Source organism: Podarcis pityusensis (genome assembly GCF_964106645.2).
Source record: "Podarcis pityusensis genome assembly, chromosome: 1".
In the NCBI taxonomy this organism is placed as follows: Eukaryota; Metazoa; Chordata; class Lepidosauria; order Squamata; family Lacertidae; genus Podarcis; species Podarcis pityusensis.
The window spans coordinates 118,849,833-118,870,172 of record NC_138028.1 but is presented as its reverse complement, the minus strand read 5'-3'; the positions used below and the strand labels follow the sequence as shown (position 1 = coordinate 118,870,172).

At 43.1% G+C, this 20,340-nt stretch overlaps 3 long non-coding RNA genes across 3 annotated transcripts in view; 2 read left to right on the top strand and 1 right to left on the bottom strand.

Moving 5' to 3' along the window:
* Positions 1-20,340, bottom strand: part of LOC308458739 — a 395,423-nt gene that overhangs the window by 48,058 nt on the left and 327,025 nt on the right. The window lies entirely within an intron of this gene.
* The window catches only part of LOC308458692, a 33,576-nt gene that overhangs the window by 7,089 nt on the left and 6,147 nt on the right, over positions 1-20,340 (top strand). The window contains exon 2 of the long non-coding RNA XR_013977622.1: positions 14,447-14,575. This is a non-coding gene — a long non-coding RNA (uncharacterized lncRNA). The remainder of the gene's footprint in view (positions 1-14,446; positions 14,576-20,340) is intronic.
* Positions 189-9,215, top strand: LOC308458773. The gene is made up of 3 exons (XR_013977644.1): positions 189-312; positions 778-848; positions 9,074-9,215. It is a non-coding gene; the product is annotated as an uncharacterized lncRNA (long non-coding RNA).

The window sequence follows — 20,340 nt, the reverse complement described above, 5'->3', positions numbered from 1 at the left end:
GAGGGTTCAGAAAGTGGAAACAGGATTCCAAGTGAGGTCCACAATTTCTGATATTTTAAGAGATATGGCTGGAAGGATGGGCGGGAGGTGGTGGTAGCAAACAGAGTGGCAGGTTTGGGCTTGTTGGGGGACAGCTGATCTGGGTCCTCAACTGTATGACATCATCATTATGAGACTCCATCCTTTTAACTGTTGTCCACCATAAGCCTTTGTGAAAAGTGAAGCTATATATTTGGGCGACAGACAGAGAACCTGCGTGGGAATGCAAGACCAATATTCTGCATCAGAAGCAAAGAAACTGGGCAAACGCAGGTTGTATTGTAATGCAGCAAATTACTTGATGTTAAACTCGAGGCAGCTCATAACGTAGTAAGCCATGATCCAATTATGTGTGCTGGGTAACCTTAGAAAAGGCACAATTCCTCAAAGGTACATGGTGGATGTCTGATTCCCAACATTGCCCTAGATTAGATTTACTGGATATCCTGTCCTGCTCAGAAAGCTCTAGTGGTTTACAACCCGAAGCCTTGGATGTACTCCTATAGTTCAGTCATCCTTTGTCATTTCCAATTGTTATAAATGGAGATGTCTTCAAAATGTAATGAAAAGCCGCTGCTTATAAATAACTAAATCATGGCAGCAAAGCCCAGGTGTTCAGATATGTATTATTCACAAAGTAGCCGCTAATGGCAGGAAAATACAAAACCCACTGAGGAGTTTTATGTTTTTTGTTTCCCGTTTGTTAAAACAAGTCATTGTCATGATCCATCCTGACAGGTCCTGGAGTGACATTATAACTGTTTTCCCCTCCCCGAAAATGTTTGGACTACAAAGGACGTTGGCACCAAGTAAGTGGCAACACAGCAGTGTCAAATTGTGTCACTTGCCCGTGGAGCGTGGAAATCTAATATTTCTATATGCTGTTTACTGTAGAAATGGTGGTGGTGGTGGGGACTCTTACTTGGCTAGTGGAGAGACAATAGCGTTGGATAGATTCGCAGAAAAGCGATGAGGTCAAAAGAAACACACACAAAAAATAAAGATTAAAAAATAAAAGACACTACCAGATTAATAAAAAGTACAAAGAAAACTAACAGATATCACCAGATAAAGGCATCAAAATGAAGATTAAAATTAAAAGGCATCACCAGATTCTATCAGTATCTATCTTTCCATCTATCTATATCAGGGTTGGGGAACCTGTGATTCCAATTCCCATTAGCCCTGGTCAGCATGGCCAATACTTAAGGATGATGGGAATTGTAGTCTGGAGGACCACAACCTTGCCTGCCCTGATCTATACAGTGGTACCTTGGGTTAAGAACTTAATTCATTCCGGAGGTCCGTTCTTAACCTGAAACTGTTCTTAACCTGAAGCACCACTTTAGCTAATGGGGCTCCTGCTGCCGTTGTGCCGCTGCTGCACAATTTCTGTTCTCATCCTGAAGCAAAGTTCTTAACCCAAGGTACTATTTCTGGGTTAGTGGAGTCTGTAACCTGAAGCGTCTGTAACCTGAGGCATCTGTAATCCGAGGTACCACTGTGGTATCCACAGTTTCTTCTAGTTGCAGAGCCTGGAATCAAAGACATGAGCTTTGCCCTGTGCTCAGGACCCTAAGAATACTTGCATGCAAATTGCTCTAAATAGTGGAGCACATTGTAACATACAAATATACCCATTTCCTTAAGAGGTATTGTCATGTAAATGCTAAAAAAACCACACACAAAAAACACCGCCGCTGTTCTGAATCTTTTTTTATATTATTATTGTTATGATTTGGACAAAAGAAAAGCCGAGTGCTTTGTTCTTCTTGCTTTTGACAACAAATGGGACTGAGGGAAAGTGACTCGTTTATGTGGGTTAAGTGCATGGCGAACAATCTAAAGAGAATATTTACGGCTGGGCTGAAAACAGGGCGGGGGGAGAACGGAATGGTTGGAACAACAAGCTCTTTTATACGGCACAGCGGACAGAATCTCCTACGAGCTGGGAAAGGTTTGGGGAAGAAAGGGAGAAAAGAGGCTGGTGGTGTTTTGTTCCGCAGAGCAGCCTTTGTGGGGAGTAGCAGCTGGGTAAAATGTGTGTGGCTTCATCAGCATCATGAGTTGAAAAGCAGACCCCTGCCAGATAGGATAGTCGCAGCTGTGCAAAGGCTGCTCCATCAGTAGAGCACTTAGAGGCCATCTACTGTGGGCACCTGTTTGCCCCCCAGGTGGTGAAAGTGGAGCTGTTCAAAAGAAAACCTCCAGCAGGCCTCACATCTTATTTTTCTAGCTCTTTTCCCCCTGTCCCCCACTCTCTCCCCCCCCCCGCTTATATATCCCATATTTTAATATTTCGGAGGATGGAGTTGAAGTGGCGTTTCAGCTCCATTCTATTCCATCCCCAGTACGTGTATCGGAAGCGAGCTGGAGTTTCCTATTGGTTCAAATGTCCAGTATTAAAGGTCCTTCACGATGAGAGGGATACCTGAAGAGGATTCATTATTTACTCCAAGGGCACATACTGGCAAGTTCAGGTTGTGCGATTAGAGTGGATTTGTTGCTATTGCTCAACAAACTAATTCCCCCTTCCCCTCCCCACAAAACCCCCCACACTTTTTATGATAGGGAATGTGAAATTCACTGGAGGGAGTGGGATGATACTTGCTTGACACATCATATAATCTCTCCATGAACAAATAAGAATGCATGCTCAATAAGTAGCCAGTGTAATCTGACCTCCCGTCAAACTTCGTGCAAAGGAATCAGGGGTGAATGTTCCGCAAACAGGTCCATCAATGTAAGCTGTCATACCCAATCCAGTAGATCACCATGATGCTTTGGATCCAGGCCCTTCCTTAGACTGAATGGATTAAATAAAAAAACAATTTGATTATGCAAGCACCACCATCTTTCATTAGAGGGACCTTAACATGTAAGCACACAAAAGTTACTGGTTCACATTTTCTTGTTTTTGACGCAATTCTTATTCACCGTTTATAAATCATAATCACCACTGAATCTAGAGGATGGTTTAAAGGCCTCTCTGCTCTCCAGGTGCTAACTCTTGGTGGGCAACTTTGAGGCCCTTGCTGTTCTCTCTTTTGAGTTGGTCATAGAATCATACAATGGTAGAGTTGGAAGGGACCCTGAGGATCATCCAGTCCAACCCCCTGCAATGCAGGAATATGCAACTGTCACATAAGGGGATCGAACATGTTGCAACCTTGGCATTGTAAGCAACACACACCAACCAAATGAGCTATCCAGGAAGCTGTTATGTATTCAGTGGTCTGTGTTTGCCTGAGCTTGCGTCTGGACTAAGGATTCTGAGCCCTTGTGTTCTGATTCTATACATGACTTCCAATCACAGAGCATTTCAGGATTTGGGCCTCTGCCATTGGCCCTTAATCTCTGAGTCATGATTCGCAGCTTGGAAGTTTAGACAGCCAATGACGTTGTGAGTGGGAGTGGCCCAGGCCTTCAGAAATGTATATAAGCAGTTGCTTTGCCCCTGTTGTCCAGTTCTGTTAGTTCAATAAAGGTTCTTGCTGTTATCACTGTGTCTTGCCTCGTGGGAACCCACCTACGCTTAAGAAGCCACACTGCTTCATTTCTAACCAATGCATATCCCACAACCTCCTGATCAAATCCCACAACATTTTATACCACAAGTGTTCCGGTGGTTTATTTTTGTTCTGCTTTTGTTGCACTATAGCCCCTCCGGACAGCATTTGGAAAGCATAACAGAACAAACTGAAGTATAACAAATCTACTACTAATGCACTATTATTGTGTCAAGATTATATTGCAGAATACACCCACAATAAAACAACCATCTGGAGGCAACCTGACTCTTCTTCCTGTCTTTTGCTCCTCTCTAGAATTAGATGGAAATCAATGTCTCTGTGTGCCTACATAGTTGAAGACTACATTAAGTTATCACAGAAAAGAGCAGATCTACCGGTATTTCCCTTCCTTTTCCCATTTCTGTCTTTCTGATCTATTGATGCATTACCTGTGGCCATCAAAGCAACCCGGGTGTTCTCAGAAGTCATATAAATGCTGTGCTGTTAACGCAGAAATGTCTATTGGAGAGGGGATGAGCAAATTCGGAAACCAACACACGTCTTCCTTCTAAAATAGAGACATGGCTTGCCATTAATCTAAGACTCCTGAGACGGTGCCCTTGCCTTGTTAAAGTACAGTAGTAAATGGTTTGGAGGTCATGTTCTTTTAAATTATGTGTATCTTTTAAAGCATATTTACATTGCTGATCCGGCCGAATCAGTAATGTTTTGCTGCTGTCATTAATGGGAAATCAATTTCCACCTTAAACATATTATGAATTGAAAAGAGAAAAGACTCTTAAGAGAGCCTTTAGAGATGCCTTTTCCATTAGTAAAGCTGTATGTTCACTTTCCTCATGTCCTGTTCAGCTGGATATGTCCCCCTGATACAAGCATTATTTCTGCAAATTTCCTCCCTATTCACAATAGTCATAGGCTTGTCTTGCATAGGGCACTGATATAAATTCCAGGCATACTTTTGCTGAGTCAGTACTCTAGAGAGCAATACCATCTGACACGTGTGAATACCAGAATCACATGGGTGAAGCCAACTTCTTTCATACTCATTTGTCTTCCTACCTCTCAGAAAGACTCCTACAATTGGCCTTGCCAGTGAGGTTCTGGAAGTAGGTCCCATGCTTTTATGGGTGTCATATGTATGTAAATAGGGGATGCAGGTGGCACTGTGGGTTAAACCACAGAGCCTAGGACTTGCCGATCAGAAAGTTGGCGGCTCGAATCCCCGCAACGGGGTGAGCTCCCGTTGCTCAGTCCCTGCTCCTGCCAACCTAGCAGTTCGAAAGCACGTCAAAGTGCAAGTAGATAAATAGGTACCGCTCTGGCGGGAAGGTAAACGGCGTTTCCGTGCGCTGCTCTGGTTTGCCAGAAGCAGCTTAGTCATGCTGGCCACATGACCCAGAAGCTGTACGCTGGCTCCCTCGGCCAATAAAGCGAGATGAGCGCCGCAACCCCAGAGTTGGTCACGACTGGACCTAATGGTCAGGGGTCCCTTTACCTTTACCTATGTATGTATGTAAATACATATCCTCTAACATTTCTCTGATGAAAATAGGGATGTCTAATTATTATTATTATTATTATTATTATTATTATTATTATTTCAACCCCACTCATTTGAATGGATTGCCTCAGCTACTCTGGACAGCTTGTAACATATAAAAAAACATAATAAATAATTAAACTTTAAAAAACTTCCCTATACAGAGCTGCCTTCAGATGTCTTCCAAAAGTTGTATACAGGGGTACCTTAGGTTAAGAACTTAATTCGTTCCGGAGGTCTGTTCTTAACCTGAAACTGTTCTTAACCTGAGGTACCACTTTAGCTAATGGGGCCTCCCGCTGCCGCTGCACGATTTCTGTTCTTATCCTGAAGCAAAGTTCTTAACCCAAGGTACTACTTCCAGGTTATCGGAGTCTGTAACCTGAAGCGTCTGTAACCCAAGGTACCACTGTAGTTACTTATCTCCTTGACTTGGGGGGGTCACATAACTCCATACCCTCCAACATTTCTCCAATGAAATACAGACATCCTAAGGAAAAGTGGAATATTCCAGGATCAATCAGAAACCGGGATGGCTTCTGTACATCCTAGATTGTCCCTGGAAAATAGGGACACTTGGAGGATCTGTAAATACCTGAATCGGGTACGTGGAGCCTAATCACATAGGCCTGTCATATCCAGTCAATGCCTCCTTTATATGACTTGCCACACAATTCTACACTAGTGTAAATTATACACTATGTATAAGGTAAAGGACCTCTGGACAGTTAAGTCCAGTCAAAGGCGACTATGGAGTTGCGGCACTCATCTTGCTTTTTTTTTAATTTTTTAAAAAAGATATTTATTGAGATTTTCAAAATTTTACAAAATAAAAATGGTTAACAAAGTAGAAAAAGGGAAAAACAAACCACTTCCAACAATACGAATACAAATTCAAAATAAGAAGAAAAAAAGCAGAAAAAAACAAAAATACACCACAAACATTTAAAAACATTTAAAAACAAATTCATTATTCTCAAATCCTCAACTGTCATTACCTTCTTTCTTTGACCTCCTCCTCCTCCCTTTCTTTGTATCCTAGTTATTAATTATCCCAGCAAATCCTTTCCATATTTCATAATATTCTGTCATTACATTACCTTAAACTGTTTTAATTTTATCTTTCTATAAAAAAAAAACCTTGAAACTTAAAGCTTAAATCTTATCCTTACCAACTTCTCATAACCATAATATTCTTTCATAATTCTTTAAACATCTTTACTAAAGCCGAGTAATTTCATTCCAACATTTTTCTAACATTCATCAATTTTATAAAACAGTCCTAATAGTAAAAAAAAAGAAATACAAACAGATCCAATCTTCATCCAGCGTCCCTTCCTCCTGATCCCGGGTTTTGTCAGTCCTTATTATCCCATCGATCTAGCGCATTAACCTGGCAACCTTATATCCGAGGCCCTCAAGTCTCTTCCATGTCCCTTCCGCAGCTCTTCTTCATATTTGTAACTGTAATTTCCCTTGTCTCCTACTTGTGGTAACTCCAGCTTGGCAATATTTTTGACCCTTCTCGACAGATAAGCCCCTTTTCCATATTCAACACTAAATTCCATGTGGTATTTAAAAACATGTTTCAAAAACCCTCCAAAATTAAGAGCCCCCACAATCCCAAACATCTCACGGCCCATTGCCAGATTTGAAAAGTCCAAACATCCCAGCATAGGGGGGTCAATCCAGCCCCCCATTTCCAAGCCAAATCAAACTTTTTCTTTCCAAATCTGGCTTTTTCCAAGTTCATTTGTCAAGTCCGAAAGCTCATATTCCTGTTGGGCCTGTTCTGTCAGGACACGCTCCTGATTTAATTCCTGGGTGGGATCCACATATTTTCCCACTGTCTGTTCAAAATTTCCCACTGCCTGTTCAAAATTTCTAGTCGAAGTCGCCATCAAATTCATCTTCTCATGTAACTGTTCCAGTAGGGCATTTGTTTTATAGAAAGCACACAACAGAGCTTCTGAATACATTGTCCTGCAAGGTCAAATGTCTATTCCCACGATTGTAATCTGTAACAGCTGCCGGCTCCCTGGAATTGGTTACAGTTTCACAGTCTCCCTCTAGGGGGAAAACTTCTATTTGTTCTTGCAACAAAGTTTTCCTTTTTAAGATATTTTGTCAATATTTGTTCCTTTAAAATGCGAAGGGAAACAGTGGAATCACTATGTTTCTCTTCTTTTAGCTATCTGTCAAAAACGTTTGTCTCTGGTCAATGAGCTTCAAACGTCAGTCCTGACACCCCGCTCCAGGATCAGGACGGTGGAAAGTTACTTTACTTTAAACTCACTTTAAACAGTCCGAAAAAGATCCCCCTTCTTCTCCTGCTATTGAAGGGGGGTTCCACAATTTTAAATGGTGAAATCCAATCCTTTAAAGGCGATTTTCTGAGCTCTAGTTTACGTTGTCTTTGCTTTATTCTGTCTACAAAAGAACGGAAGGCTGACTTCCTGTTTAGACCTTCCCGTTCAGTACCAAATTGAAATAAATTTTTAAATCCAATTCCTTTCTGCTCGCAAGTCCTTATTTAAGGTCCAGTTGTTCAAAGTTTAAGTACTCACGGGTGCTTATTTTAGAGTCCAAATTGTCCCAGGAAAAAGGCAGCGCTCTCCGGCAACGGCTATGCGGCTTCGCTCCACGGAAATAGCAGTTGACTCACAGCACCGCGCCACTTCCCCCTCTTCACTTCGGAGCCCGTTAGTGGGTTCCTTTGCGAGTGGGGGGAGCGCTAAAGGTGCCCGCCGAGTCCCATGGTCACAGGCTTCATCCGCCTGTGATTTTTAAAAGGGTCCCCGCTTCGCCGTAGCGGAGAAGACCCGTTTCACGCGGAGCTAGTCCCTCCAGTTCAGAGGGAGTCCGCCATTGCCGATGGCGCCACCCCGGAAGTCCCTGGCACTCATCTTGCTTTCAGGCCAAGGGAGCCGGCATTTGTCCACAGACAGATTTCCTGGTCATGTGGCCAGCATGACTCAACAACTTCTGGTGCAATGGGACACCGTCATGGAAACCAGAGCGCATGGAAATGTTATTTACCTTCCCACCGCAGCGGTACCTATTTATCTACTTGCACTGGTGTGCTTTCAAATTGCTAGGTTGTCAGGAGCTGGAACAGAGCAACGGGAGCTCACCCCGTTGCGGGGATTCAAACTGCTAACCTTCCGATCGGCAAGCCCAAGAGGCTCAGTGGTTTAGACCACAGCGCCACTTCCCTTGGCCTGAAAGCGAGATGAGCGCAGCAACCCCATAGTAACCTCTGACTGGACTTAACCATCCAGGGATCCTTTACCTTTAGGATCATACAATGAGAGATGGCTTTCATTCAGCCGCGGGTTGGGGTGAAAGGGATCACTGTAGCATACCAAAAATCAAACTATTGTTTGAATTCTGGGGTGGGTGGGGGTGACATGTGCAGTCCTGCAGCTGTCTCAGTGCGTGTCACCTGCAGCTGGAAGTCTACACAGATTGCCTCTAAAATGGCTGCCATTTGTGGGGAAAGGTCATGAGACACAGGGAGAATAGGTCGTGAGAAAATCTAACTAAAGGGAGCCTCTGGAGAAAGTTTGGTCATATAAACACACCACTGTGCTCTAAATCCTTTCCTCATTCCCTCTGCTAAAATGGGACTGTTTATCATCTCACCTAACAACACAGTGTGTCTCCTTCACTCAGAGTACAATGGCTACATCTATTGCCTCCCTTCATTTCCTAGGCATGAGGGCAAATAAGTCCTCCCTTATCTCAAGAGCATCAGATGTTGACAGCTCAGCTTATTTTGGAAGGCAAGCCCTCTGTGTGTAATGTCTGACTGTCTGAAAACATGTTTTTCATCAAATTGCCCTATTTCCCTTATTTTAGCAGATGAAAGATCTTCTTCCTGTTCCCAGTGCAGTTTCTTTTCTGCCTGAATATTCTACTGTTTAATTTTAATTCTACCTAATTTTGATTTGATGGGCAGATTGTCTGAACAAGTACGATGTGTCTGATGATGGACACACATTTATTGAGATATTATAATCTCAATAATCAGTGTTTTTCAAGTCAACACAGATCTTTCCAGAAGGACCTCTTTTCTGTATGTAAGTTTATATGATGGCTAATTTTATGGACATCAGTTTTCATTAATGGCAATGCTTTGGATTTCATTTGGTTTATATTCTTTCTTAGAAGAAATACAATAAAATGTTGTGGAAAATAATTGGTTTTAAGCTAGTACTATCCGAAAGAATACAGAACAAGACACAGGTCAAGACTTGTCAAGCATTCTGCATTACTGAATGAGTCCTCCTCTGCAAAACTTAATTCACACTCAGTATATATTACTAAGTATTCTGGATCTCTTATGACTACTTAGCGCATATTATGCATACCTTCCAGGTAAACATTTGCTCTCCATGTCTCACCCTGCGGTTTGGTTAGCTGGGATATAAGCTGCCCCACCTTTTTCCAGAAAGCAATCAAACAGCTTTAGGTTCTGACAGTATCTTAGAATGGTTTTCTTTAGATGCCAACAAACTGTTTTTGAGTGTCTGGATTTGCTTGGCACTGTCTGGCATTCCTGCAGATTTGCAATGTTGTGCTACTCAACAAAGACATGGGTTGCGGTGTAAAAAACCCCACCAAAATTATAGAACTGATTGTTGTTGGGGGTTTTTGTATATTTACAAAATGCGTTACAGAAACTGAGGGGAAAGTCATTTACTATGAGATATACAGAACTATAACTCCTACAAACTGGGTTATTCAGACAGGACTTTGCAATGTGAATTTTTTTTTAATCAACCAGTATTTACTGATACTTTTACAGATGGTTTGATTAACCTTACTGTGATTTTGTATGCTGCACACTGTCTTGCTGTAGTTTTATGAAAGTGCACACTATAAATATTTCATTAAGCAAAGACAGAGGTAGATAACATACTGGCAATGTTGGTGTTGGGAGGCTGGCTCTGTCCCAGCATCCCACCTGTTCCTGGCAGATGTGCTTCTTTCTCAGAGTGTCTATGAAGAATTTTACACATCACTTGGGAAGACAGGTGAACTAATGCCAGCGTACTGGAAGAAGCAAAGATCACCAGTGTCGAAGCAATAATTCTTCAACATCAGCTTCGTTGGACTGGTCATGTTGTTCGGATGGCTGATTATAGCCTTCCAAAGCAACTACTCTATTCCGAATTTTAAAATGGAAAGCGTATTGCTGGTGGACAACAAAAGAGTTTTAAAGACTCTCTCAAGGCAAATCTAAAAAAATGTAGTATAAACACTGACAACTGGGAAACACTGGCCTGTGAGAGCTCCAGCTGGAGAACAGCCTTTACCAAAGGTGTCATGGGTTTTGAGGATGCTCGAACTCAGGACGAAAGAGAGAAATGTGCTAAGAGGAAGGCACACTTGGCAAACCCTCACCGTGATCAACTCCCACCGAGAAACCTATGTCCACACTGTGGAAGGACGTGTGGATTCAGAATTGGCCTCCACAGTCACTTATGGACTCACTCTTAAGACTGTGTTCATGGAAGACAATCTTACTCAGCTACGAGTGATCACCAAAGAAGAGGAAGAAGCTTCCTTCTCACAGCTGCACGCTACAGCTGAAGGAGCCCAGTGAGAAGGAGGCAATGAAGTTCACAGCCATGGATTACAAGGAAACAAAGATATGGAGTTAGGTAGGCTGTTGAAAAGGCAGGCATGTAGGCTGCATACATACTATACATTTGAAGCAATCCCCACAAAGATTCCTGAAAGCTATAGTTTGATAAGGTTGCTGGGAGTTGTAGCTCTGTAATGGCTAAACTCCGTGCTTTTTTCCTAAAAAAAAAGTTTAGGGGTACTCTCATTTCCCTACTCATATTGAAATACTGCCCCTCAATGAGGCCAAGCTTAAGATTCACAAAATGTTTAGGGGTATGCGTACCCCTGCGTTCCCCCCAGAAAAAAAGCAGTGGCTAAACCACAGTTCCTAGAACTTCTGTGGGTGGGGAAGGTGTTTTAATTGTGTAGGGTGTGTATGCAGACTTTGGCTCTCTCTCACTGTGATGGGTGCTTCTGTGTCTCATAACTTGTGATAAATATCGCAGGATCTCTTTAATCCAATCAGCTGCAAAAAAGGGGACATTTTTTCCTGCAGTCATCACCGGCCATCTCCACACAGCCTGTTAAGCTTACTTTTGCTTTGTGAGCATCCCAGACAGGCGTTTAATCAGAAGTTTCAGTTCCCTGTGTCCAAGACTATGTTTTGGTTCAGTGCAATTAAACCAAATCTAATCTTAAAATAGGTCTTAATCCCAGATAAAACCAGCATTAGTGCACAGAGAGGTAATTCAGCAATAATGGCTGAATATTAAAGGCAAACTACATGGAGTCCAACACATCAAACCTCTAATCTACTTAGCAGGATCGTGTTGTATGGTTTACATGGAATTAGAAAGAAATGCAGTCACCATTCCATTGCTTGTGAGGGATACTGTATTCAGTGCAGTCCATGGGATGCTACTTAAAATGCTGCGGTGGTGATTCTTAATAGCTCTAGTCTTGTGAACCAAAATTATTTCAGAAAGTGTCCATCACTCATACCTGTTATTATCCCAGGCATGTATTAAAGCTGATGTGGGGTAGGGAGAAGGAGTGGTCATTTGGCTACTTCCTATGGTTTATTGAAACAAGCCAGGGAGGAGCCATTGTTTCTGACCATGGCTCATTCAAACTAACCATGGTTATCCTTGTCATATGTAACAACAAGCCATGGTTAATTCTAAAATGGAAGCTGCTGCTTCCAATCTCCTCCTCCTAGCTCCTCTTCCCCATCAAGGTGCATAGGACTCAGTTATGGATGGCCATGTTGTTTTGAGGCGGAAAATCACGCAAGTGCCTCTTGCTGGGAGCAGAAACATTCTGATAATGGAAAGGAACGATTTGCTTCCTTTGATTCAGTTTGATTCACGTTCAAGATCAGCTGCCTCTAGAAAATACACATATCCGACCCAAAGGTACTGTGGCCAAGTGATTCATTTCTACCTCTTCTTGTTGAAGATAAAATTTATTATTATTACAAAACCTTATACAGTTTAGATTTGAATGATTAGCTGCATTGCTGCCTCCCCATGTTGACAGTCTCTAAAGAAACAAATGCATGTGAATCTTATCCTTCCCCAAAAATTGCATTTATTGTTCCTGTTGACTTACTGTAACCTTTCTGAAAATAAAAAGGAATCACATCTCTTCCCGCCATCTTCCATTTCTCCTTTTCCCTGTTCAGTCTATTATTGGGGAGCTGGCTTGTTTCTTTGGAAAAGCAGTATCCCGTTCCAGAAGAGCTTTTATAAAATGTACCACAGTCTGACATTTGCACATCTCTTGCTAGCTGTCCAGTTAGCCGCCAGTTCTAATTCCCAGGCTTAGTTCAGCAAACATTGATCTGCTGCAGCAGGGCTGTTCTCAATGCTCCTCAGACATATTCCCATGCTTTTCCTATGATGGTCCTTCTACATAACTACCCTGTTGGTTAGATTAAGATCTAGTGCAAAGCTACTGAAAGAAATGAGGGCTTGGGTGTTAATTCTCTGTTCTGATGAGCTGAACGGAAGAGCTGGTAAAGGCATAGCTGTCAATGTTTCCCTTTTTTTGAGGGAAATTCCCTTATTCTGAATAGGATTCCTCTCAAGAAAAGGGAAAAGTTGACAGCTATGGGTAAAGGAATGCAGCCTCAACTTTTGCCTACTGCAAAATGAAAAATGGACTCAAAGTGTGAGCTGTGACTCTCGTCCAAATATAAGGCGTTCACACGGAAGTTTGTTTCTTTCCACTCAAAAATTCCAGAGTTTCGAAGCATTAGCCATGCCCCACAGTTAAATTAATCAAGGCTTATTTTGGCAAATCCCTGCTCCACCTACTTTTCTGGCAAGCGAGAGCTTAAAAGCAAATGGAGAGGCCCGAAAACTGGAAAATATGATCATCGTGAGTGGTTTATTCAATCTAAAAGGGGGGGGGGGAATCACACCAATGTATACTTTAATTTGAAACATTCTCAGGCACACAGAGCAATGAAGTGGCATTTTTTTTTAAAAAAATGGCATTAAACGTATAAGAAAATATAAATCAGGACAGTGGCCCATCTAGTTCTGTATCCTTGCAGTGGCCAACCAGATGTCTGTGGGAATGGCACTTTCTTCTCCTTCGGTTTTAAGCAACTGGTACTCAGAAGCATATTGCCTCTGACCCTGGTCATCAAGGGGAGTAGCCACTGAAAGACTTAAAGGTAAAGGTAAAGGGACCCCTGACCATTAGGTCCAGTCGTGACTTACTCTGGGGTTGTGGCGCTCATCTCGCTTTACTGGCCGAGGGAGCCGGCATACCGCTTCCCGGGTCATGTGGCCAGCATGACTAAGCTGCTTCTGGCAAACCAGAGCAGCCCATGGAAATGCCGTTTACCTTTCCGCTGGAGCGGTACCTATTTATCTACTTGCACTTTGATGTGCTTTCGAACTGCTAGGTTGGCAGGAGCAGGGACCGAGCAACGGGAGCTCACCCCATTGCGGGGATTCGAACCGCCGACCTTCTGTTCGGCAAGTCCTAGGCTCTGTGGTTTAACCCACAGCACCACCCGCGTCCCAACCGATAAACTTATCCTCCCCAAATTTGTCTAATCCTCTTTGAAAGCCATCTGAGTATCGAGATCAGGGATGGCCTTTGAACTGAGCAACAAGAAGCAGTCACTTCTCATATAAGATTACAGAGAAGGCACCATATTGTTGCATCCAGTTGCCATCTGTCTGTGTGTCACTTGGGGGGGGGGAGGGAAGGAGGAAAGGAAGGATATCGTTTTTGGTTAAGTCAAGTGAGACTTTGGTTTAATTCAGGGATGGGGAACCTGTGGCTGTCTTACTCTGCCCAAGGGTGGCCTTGACTGAAAGCATCAGAGAATGATTGACTGACTGACTGACTGACTGACTGACTGATTGATTGATCGATAGATGCCTTTGCCTCCTTATACCATGCTGCCTTTCTTCTGTGGGCTCATGCAGCTGTAGCAGGTTGCCTCATTTCAAGAATAAAAAATATCTGAAGGAACCCAGTGGACAGCAATGAGCCCTTCATGACACATCTGAAGTTTTTAATGTTTGATGTTTTATCGTGTTTTTAATATTCTGTTGGGAGCCACACAGAGTGGCTGGAGAAACCCAGCCAGATGAGTGGGATGATGATGATGACGATGATGATGATTTCCATTGTTAATATCTGGGAGCACCCACTTTTTGTCCTCCGTCTTTCACCACATTTTCCAATAGCTGTTTTTTGCAGACCCTCCAAGTGTCCCTATTTTCCAAATTTACAGACGCCGTCTCAGTTTCTGATTTGATCCTGGAATGTCCCACTTTTCCTTAGGACATCCCAATTTTCATCGGAGTAATGTTGGAGAGTATGGAATAGGACGTCTCTATTTTCATCGGAGAGATGTTGGAGGGTATGTTGTTGCTGCCTCTTGCCTTTTTATCGTGACCATTATTGTTCCTGCTGTGTATCAAAATATAAACACTGTGCTATCACAACTTCCTTTCACCAGAGCAGCGTGAAGAAAGGCTGGCTGCAATATGGTTTCAGGAGGCGGAAAACCATGAAGACAAGCCTTTCGTTCACCTGTTCACAGGCTCACGGCTGTGGATTTGTCAGAAGTAGAAATCAAATCAAATAGTGAGGGAATGGGTCTCACAAAAACACCCAAAGAATTTTGTTTCAGCGTTCCACCCCCCAACCAGGGAAACCAAATAAAGGTTTCCAATCATTTTATAAAATGGTTGGGCAGATGACAAAATGACGTTACATGCAGGAAACAACTGCTTCCCTTCTCTCCTTTTTGGGCATTTATATAAACAGCAGTGTGACTGTTACATAAAGCCAAGGGCTCTCTCCCCTTTATAGCATTTTTCAGTGTTTATCTTATGCCAGCCACAATAAATACCACCGCCACTTCCCTTCCATTTATTTTCAAAGAGTTTATCTACTAGCAGCAGTGTAAATAGGGAAGATAATAATTTATAAACTCTGTGAGACATGTATGTTAAAAAAGTTCTCAAGAACAATCAAAGTGACAGTTAGCATAGGATGTTTACAAGAGCAACTTGTTCCCTGGTTTACAGCGAAGACGTTTTCAGGTGTGGTGGCTTATTAACCCTTATAGTTCTTGTTCATTTCTCCAGAATCCCGAAATGACCTCTTCCTTGCCTTCAGAACCTGTCGTCCAGACAGCTTATTATGATCTCATCATGGACACCAAGTGAATGGGGTGAACATACCCTCCAACATTTCTCTGATGAAAACAAGGACACACTATTGCAACAAGCTATCCTGGGACACGGGTGGCGCTGTGGGTTAAACCACAGAGCCTAGGACTTGCCAATCAGAAGGTCGGCGGTTCGAATCCCCGTGACGGGGTGAGCTCCCGTTGCTCGGTCCCTGCTCCTGCCAACATAGCAGTTCGAAAGCACGTCAAAGTGCAAGTAGATAAATAGGTACCGCTCCGGCGGGAAGGTAAACGGCGTTTCCGTGCGCTGCTCTGGTTCGCCAGAAGCGGCTTAGTCATGCTGGCCACATGACCCGGAAGCTGTACGCCGGCTCCCTCGGCCAATAAAGCGAGATGAGCGCTGCAACCCCAGAGTCAGTCACGACTGGACCCAATGGTCAGGGGTCTCTTTACCTTTATCCTTGTTGCCGGCCCAGATCTCTCATGCATGCAACTGCATTTCCTGGAACCAAGCACTTTGTTTCAGTGCCTTGTAATTTCAAACATTTTCCAATAAAAATATTAAGCTATTTAGACAGTAAAGTAGTTGCATATCGGCTCATGTGATCATCAGTTGTGGTTGCACAATCCTTAAATGAGCAGTGTAGTGAAAACATGTTAGTTACTGCGGCAATTACCTTGAGCTGTTCAGTATTTATCTAGGCATATGTTCTAGTCAGCCAGTGGAAAAAACCTCTTTTGACTCGTGCAGTAATCTAGTCAGTCAGGGGAATAACTGCAGGTTGGTTGCTTCCAGTTCAGGTTTGCTGTTGTTTTGTTAGCAATTTAAGAAATCAGACCACACTCAGACTTGATACAACCATGATGAAGCTGTCAACAAAGTGTTGTCAAAAATAGATTTCTGCTTTATTAGGGCTAGGAGAACAGGCAGGAAGTAACTTTAAATCCAAATGGGACACCGTTTCCAGTACTGTGCTTACTCAGGAAGTTTGGGAATCAGATCTTTATAAATGGCCCAGAAACTCCTTCCTTTTTGAAGTTAGGCTGAGCAAAATATGTTTTTTAAACAAGATAATGCTGGCAGTGTGGTAACTCAGTAGCTGATTTTTCTTCTCTTCCTATATTATATTTCCACTCATCAGTCGTCACACTGAGGACTGAGTGTGGATCCATCCACAGCCCAGGAGGCCTTCCAATTCTTCCTTTGCTGTCACTGCCACCATTGGGGGTGTGTGAAGGGAATAAAGGGGAGAAGCTCTTTCTCGTCTTTGTCTGCGCCTCCTCCCTGCCTCTGGTCCTGCTGAGGGTGATGCAGGTGGCGCTATGGTCTAAACAGTAATAGTACGTAATTTATTATTTGTACCCTGCCCATCTGGCTGGGTTTCCCCAGCCACTCTGGGCAGCTTCCAACAAAGATTAAAAATACATTAAAATGTCACACATTAAAAACTTCCCTGAACAGGGCTGCCTTCAGATGTCTTCTAAAAGTCTGGTAGTTGTTGTTCTCTTTGACATCTGATGGGAGGGCGTTCCACAGGGCGGGTGCCACTACCGAGAAGGCCCTCTGCCTGGTTCCCTGTAACTTGGCTTCTCGCAGGGAGGGAACCGCCAGAAGGCCCTTGACGCTGGACCTCAGCGTCCGGGCAGAATGATGGGGGTGGAGATGCTCCTTCAGGTATGCTGAGCCGAGGCTGTTTAGGGCTTCTAAAATTAACCACCGAGCCTCTTGGGCTTATGGATCAGAAGATCGACGGTTTGAATCCCTGCGATGGGGTGAGCTCCTGTTGCTCAGTCCCTGCTCCTGCCAACCTAGCAGTTCAGAAGCATGCCAGCGAAAGTAGATAAACAGGTACCGCTATGGCAGGAAGGTAAATGGCGTTTCCGTGCGCTCTGGTTTCCCTCACAGCGTTCCGTTGTGCCAGAAGCGGTTTTGTCATGCTGACCCAGAAAGCTGACTGTGGAGAAACGCCAGTTCTCTCGGTCTGAAAATGAGATGAGCGCCACAACCCCATAGTCACCTTTGACTGGACTTAACTGTCCAGGGGTCTTTTACCTTGAGGATGACAAGAGAAGGAAGCCTGTATTTCGAAACCCTCACCAATACATTTAAAGCACCAAACACATTTAAAGGACACAACTTCTCCCAAAGAATCCTGGGAACTGTAAAGCTTGCTTTTATTTTATTTCATAAAATTTATATACTGCTCAATTGTTGTTGTTTTTAAAAACACCCTCTTAAGGGTGCTGGAAACTGTAGCTCCGTGAGGAGAAAACTATAGTTCCTAAGAATTCTTTGGGGAAAGTCATGTTCTTTCAATGCATGCCAAAGGAGTTTTAAATGTGTGGTGTGGATCTGCCCATAATTATGTGGCTATTATGTGATAAATACTTTTGTGACTGTGAACCAGGTCATACGCCCTGTCTGCTAAGTTGTTGTTTCCTGCTCTGTACTCTGTGCCTCTTTCTACATGTCAAAGTATTTTGCAGTTGCAAAAGTGGGTTGCATATTTTGCCAGAACTTCCATAATGTTTTTTGGAGTCTAGAGCCGTTACTCAATGAGAGTGAAATGCATTGCTTGATGTCTATAATGTTCTCAGCTCCGAGGGCCTTCTGGCAGTTCCCTCCCTGCGAGAAGTGAGGTTACAGTGAACCAGGCAGAGGGCCTTCTTGGTAGTGGCGCCTGCCCTGTGGAATGCCCTCCCACCAGATGTCAAGGAAATAAACAACTACAGTGGAACCTCGGTTGTTGAACGTAATCTGTTCTGGAAGACCGTTCAACTTCCAGAATATTCAACAACTGAGGCTGCATGGGCGGTCGACAAATCCCATTGAGAAAACTGAGAATCGCGCATCGGAAGCCGTTCAACTTCTGAGGCGCGTTCGAAAACGGAAGCAATTACTTCCAGGTTTTCGGCGTTCGAAAACCCAAACGTTCAGCTTCCGAGACACTTGAAAACCAAGGTTCCACTGTATCTTACTTTTAGAAAACATCTGAAGGCAGTCCCGTTTTGGGAAGTTTTAAATGTCTGATGTTTTGTTGTGTTTTTAATATTCTGTTGGAAGCTGCCCAAAGTGGGTGGGGAAATGCAGCCAGATGGGCGGGGTATAAGTAATTAATAATAATAATAATAATGGTTCTCCATATTTGTCTGTTAATGCCTACTTTAAGTGCTGCTCTATTGCAATGCCATTCACCACTGAACCAATTGCTTGTCCTATAGTGGTTTATTTGCACATTTTAAATGTATTGAAATCTTTTATTTTCAGGAGGTATTTCATGTGCAACATTACGGTACATTAGACCATTAGGCTATGTAGATAGGCTTCTGAATATTTTATTCTCATTATGAATACCTTACATCAAAGCCTCAGTGACCTGCAATGAAAATAACTATCAAATGAGTATACAAAATATATATACACAACAATCTTGATATATTCCAGTTCATTCAGACTTTCATCATTGGTTAAGTGATCAGCATTATGGTGTGCAAATGTGTTGATTACAACTAATCAAAGCAGAAATGGAGTGCTGTCAGAACTTCTCTATTGTTTCAGAAAATGGTTTGAATTTACCATTCAGATATAAGCCCCCACCTACAAACAGCCAAGGGAAAAATTAAGAAGAAAATGACAGGTTGCTATTGTCTGCTCTCTACAACAGAGTTCCATTGTATGGCTTTTCAGCGCTGATTCTTCCATTAAAAGGGACAGCTTTAAAATCTTTCTTAACTCGGTAGGGGAAATGTTACATGGGTCAATACTGGAAGATTTTAGGTTTATGAAAGAACAAGTCTTTCCCATCCATCCCACAATCCCCTCTTCATTGATGAGGTCAAACAATTAAATAAACTTGAGAGACATGCACAGGTTTCTACCGTCTAAGCCCAAAATGTAGAAGTGAAAAGGAGAACGCAGTAGTAGAATGATCATTGTTTAAAATCCGATCTATCAGAGCAGCATTGATGGCAAGCAGAGCTGCTCTCCAGTATGTTGAATGATGTTCAGTGTTAGGCAATTACTGAGTGTGGGACTAACAATGGAATGACGTCTTCATATCAATGAGCCAACTCAAATTATCTAAAAGCTTAATCTTTGCTACGCCTTTAATCCATTCCCGTTAGATATGCAGTTCATAATTGAAAGGATCCTTACAAGAAGTGGGAGACTATCTAGAAACTGCCCCCTGCAAACTTCTCTTCCTAATAACGAACTTTGGACAAGCTCTGCTGAAACTAATGAAGTCTGCAAAGCCACCATAGCGCCTGATGAATTGCTCCCATAAGGTTTCAAGTTACCTGGTTGGATGGCCGCCAAATGCTTGAATTAGCTAAGTGGATTTCCATTTAAGCAGGTGGTCTATAAATTAGTCACTCAGTTTTCGATTGAAATCTATTAGCATAATTATTCGTAACAACAACAACATTTCCCCCCGCTTTCCTTTTTTGGTAAAAGATTTTATAGATTTCCTAGAAACTGCAAGAACAGTACAATAAGAAGAAGAAAAAAATATGCTCAGAAATTCAAGCCAAACCATTGCTTCCTCACTGAAGGACCATTTAGCATGTGCCTCCAGACAGCTTCATCTGCAAATCTCCACTTCTTAAGAAGGAAAAGGAGTACTTATTCCAGCCACAGTCTTTTATCAAGAGCAGGGGTCAGCAAGGTTTACCTCGCCTGGGCCGGTTCACTCCAGCGGAGATCCCTCTGTGGGCTGGATCGCGCGCGCGCATAAGCATGTGCGCCCACGTTTTTCTGGCGTCTGCACAGACGCGATTTTCAGCATCTGCACAGATGCAATTTTCGGCGCAGACGTGATTTTCGGCGCCGCAGAAGCGAGTCCCCATGCTGCGCTGCACCAGTTTAGTGCAGTGCGCGGGGACTCACCGAACGGAGGCTCGGTTTGGGGGTGGCTCGTGGGCCGGTTAAATGACCCCCGTGGGCCGCTTGTGGCCCATGGGCCTTAGGTTGCCAACCCCTGATCAAG